This window comes from Pteropus alecto, unplaced genomic scaffold, assembly GCF_000325575.1.
Source record: "Pteropus alecto unplaced genomic scaffold, ASM32557v1 scaffold170, whole genome shotgun sequence".
NCBI classification, from domain to species: Eukaryota; Metazoa; Chordata; class Mammalia; order Chiroptera; family Pteropodidae; genus Pteropus; species Pteropus alecto.
In genome coordinates this window covers 337583-341435 of record NW_006429634.1, presented here as the reverse complement: position 1 = coordinate 341435, position 3853 = coordinate 337583, and the positions used below count along the sequence as shown (strand labels likewise).

The 3853-nt window shown below is 37.6% G+C and overlaps 1 pseudogene; it reads left to right on the top strand.

The window, feature by feature from the left end:
* Window positions 1-3436: 3436 nt before the first annotated feature.
* Window positions 3437-3555, top strand: LOC112469528 (annotated as a pseudogene).
* Window positions 3556-3853: the final 298 nt, after the last annotated feature.

The window sequence follows — 3853 nt, the reverse complement described above, 5'->3', positions numbered from 1 at the left end:
AACAAAATTTTGGAGGAAAAAAGAAGACAGTACAGATACAGCAGAGACCGATGGTGTACACATTTAAAGACTATTTTCCACAGCCTACCCTCTAACCAACATAATTCACATCCCCATTGAATATGCAAAATATATTCACCCTCCCAGAACTCACTCATCACATTAAGGCATCAGTTCAAAATTCAGAATCTCATCATCTAAATGAAGTCTAGGTGTGGATGAGGCTCTTCAGATGTGGCTCCTTGGGTGTGATTCCTCTTGATCTGATGATCTGTGAAATAAATAATCAAGTTGTCTAGAACATACAGCCTACAATGTTGGTATGGGGATAAGATAACTGCAATAATTGCTTTTGTTCAAAAAGGGGAAAGCAGGAGGCACATAACAGTCAGCGTTCCATAACAATTCTGAAATTCCAGCTAGGTACAACTTTCTGTTTCTTTGATTGGGACTCAGTTCTCCCTGAGAGTGATTCTCTCTGGCTTTCAGCTCTGCCTTCTAGACTCTTGGTTCTTCACTTTGAGTCATCCTTCCTTTCCCATAAAAACTGGCTCAAATTTGTTGCTGTGTAGCTTTCACAGCCTGCTTCTTGCTCATAGAAAGTTGGTAGTTCTGAGGGCTCTTTTTGTTTTGAACCGTCCTTTTTACCTGAAGCTGGTGATGCTTCTACAAATGCAGTTCTCCTAAATTTCTGTGTTTTCTATGAATTTTATTTAGACTCTCAAAAGCCATACCCACAAATGTCTTCGAGATAGGCACTCTCTACCTTGGTCTGAGATACAGTATACTATAGGAGACACCAGTAAGGCTCTTGAAAGCTCTCTTGTCTAGTAAGAAAAAGTCTAAGAGGCATTCCAGCACCTTAACAAAGAGTCTTACAATGCATTCACCATCTTTATCTTAATAGTATTTTTCCTTTGAAAAACTTTTCATGGCTGGAAAGACTGTCCCAAGCCCTTCATATATCCTCTAAATTTTTCTAAAAAGCTGACCGCTTCCCTTTTTAACTTACCTTTCTCTTTCCATATGTTATCATTGATAACTAAAAAAAACCAGTTGGCACTTTGAATATTCTGTCTGAGAATCTCCTTAGCCAAATTTACCCCATGCATTAAGTATATTTTATATTTTGTGTTTTACCATAGGTGACATTCTTCTGAATTTAGATTTTTTGTTTGATGGAAAACTGTATGGGCAAATGGGAAAATGATGAGAAAAAGAGAAAAGATGATAAAATGGGAAAAAATAGTTTCCATGTCTAATGCCAATGAGAGATTATTATTTAGAGTTTGGAAAAGTCTTTCTGTAAAGGACCAAACAGTGCATATTTTAGGTTTGCTTTGTGGTCCAGATGTTTTCTGAGAAAGCTGTTCAACTCTACTATTGTAGCAGGAAAACAGTCATAGACAGTAAGTGAATGAGTATGACTGTGTTCTAATAAAACTTTATTTACAAAAATTGGAGGTGCACCGGATTTGGTCTTTGCGCCAAGGTTTATTGATCCCTGATCTGGAAAAACAAGGAACTCCTGTGTATCAACAAGAAAAACACAGCAACTCCAATTTAAAAAATAGAAAGGGACATGAATAGGTAGCACACAGAAGTGGAAATTCAGAAGGGTAATAAGCATATAAAGAGATGTCTAAACTAAATTATAATCAGAAAAATATAAATTCACAATGAGGTATTGCTTTACCTCTAATCAGATAGCAAAAATTAGAGAGATAATGATGAGCTTTGTTGGGAAAATAAGAACTCTTCATGAAAGGAATAAAAACTGGTGATACTATTCTAGAATGCAATACGGTGGCACATAGTCCAATAATGTGGATATGTATCTAATGACCCAGCAAATCAGCTCCTGAGTCTGTCTATCTCAATGAAATTCCCATACAAACCCAACAAGAATGTTCATTGCAGCATTATTTGTGGTGCAGAGGAGTGAAGACAATCTGGTTTTGTCATTTTTGGAGAAAAATGTAAAATTTGGTGAAAGTATACCATGAAGTACTATGTAGCAATTGGGAGCAATAATTAGATATACACTTAACGACATGGATGGATCTTGAACTTAAAAGCAGTGCTGATTTTAAAAAGTCAGAACAAGTTATAAATACAAACCACTTGTGCAAATTTAAAATATATAAACACAAAACAATATATTTTGCAACAACACAAAAAGATACAAAAAGATACACATTACAGTGGTTTTCTATGGGGTGGGAAAGGAGTAGGTTATGGAATTAAAAGATATCTCTATAAGTAGATAGACATTTATCTATATCTATATGTAATCTATATCTATCTATCTCAGTAGATATATAGATATCTATATATCTCAGTAGATATATAGATATAAAGAGAGAGGAAGAAAGAGGAAGAAAAAGCAAGCAAGTGCATTGCATGGACCAATGACAGTAATATACCATGAAATAAAGAGGAGAATTAACTGCATCAGAACTTAATATAAAATAACAGATAAATAAAAAAGCAGAGAATATACATTTTTCTTTTGAAGGAGTAAAGAAGACAGCTCTATAGGAAGATGAACCTCAGCAGAGCTGTGAGCCCCCCATTCAATTCTTCCTACTTGGAATTAGCTATCTGCACAGGCTAGTGAGAGAGTGTGTGCTGAGTAGTATCTGAGTTAGCATGAATGACAGTGGGTAATGTCTGCTTGAGGTTAAAAGATTTGAATCAACATATTCTTGTTGGGAGCCAAAACTAAGAACAAAGAATCTTGTGACTAGGCGAGGCCTTATCTGCATCCTGCATCTTGTTAGCCCCCTAGCAGTCAGCCCAGCCCAGAGTTACAGTTCCCTCCTTCACTCCCACTCCCTCTAACCCTTACCACTCCTCACCCCACCAGCTAAGAACCAATGCGCCTGTGACAGATACTCTCCCGCCCAGCTAGCCCTGCCCCGCTTTGTTAGCCCTGTATAAATACTCTTGCTGCTCAATAAAATTTGGAGGCTTGATCAGAATACTGTCTTTCCTCCATTCTTCTCTCCCGCCCATGTTTTCTTTCAGGTAAGGTCCTCCTCGGGTTCCGCGCAATAACTAGGTCCTGCAGGTCGGGACATATTCTGAATGTATATCTGAATCAACCTACTCATGCATAGTATGTATAGTATAATTCCATTTTCATTTAAAAGTACTATTACATATTAATGTATGCATACAAAAAGAGTTGTAGGACTTTGCTCTAAACTGTTGACAGAGTTATTCATGGGCCAGGTGTGGCAGACATTGGTCAACAAATCAATAAATCTCTTTCCTTTTCCTCTTGGGCCCTCCTTTTCTCAGCTTTCCTTACAAATAGGTGTGGCCATGTGCCTGAGGTCTGATGGGTGGATTCATGGACAATTCTCCATGCTCTTTCTCCTTTTGTGTCAACTTTGAAAGCTCTGTGTTCAATCAAGATTGAGAAGATGGTGTCTACAGTCATGCCACCCTGAACAAGACTGATCCTGTCTGATTTCGGGAGCTAAGCAGGGTTGGGCCTGGTTAGTACTTGGATGGGAGACCACCTAGGAAGACCAGGTGCTGTAAGCATAAAAAATAAAAAATAAGGGATTTTAAGCTGACAGGATCCTTGCAATCTGTGAGGTTAACCAAGGGTTGCCTCGCCACCCCCCTCCCAAAAAAAAGATTGAGAAGAGGGAAGGAGCTGGGGTCCCTGAATCATTGCTTAGAAGAGAACAGTTTATTGGTCAGTGATGAAATCCTGTTTTGGATTTCAGAAGTAAAAAATAAACTTTTATTTATTAGGTATTTAAAATGTTAGGATTTGTTAAACTGCTAGCATACATTAACTCATACAATAATTAGATTATAAGAGACTGATTTTTCA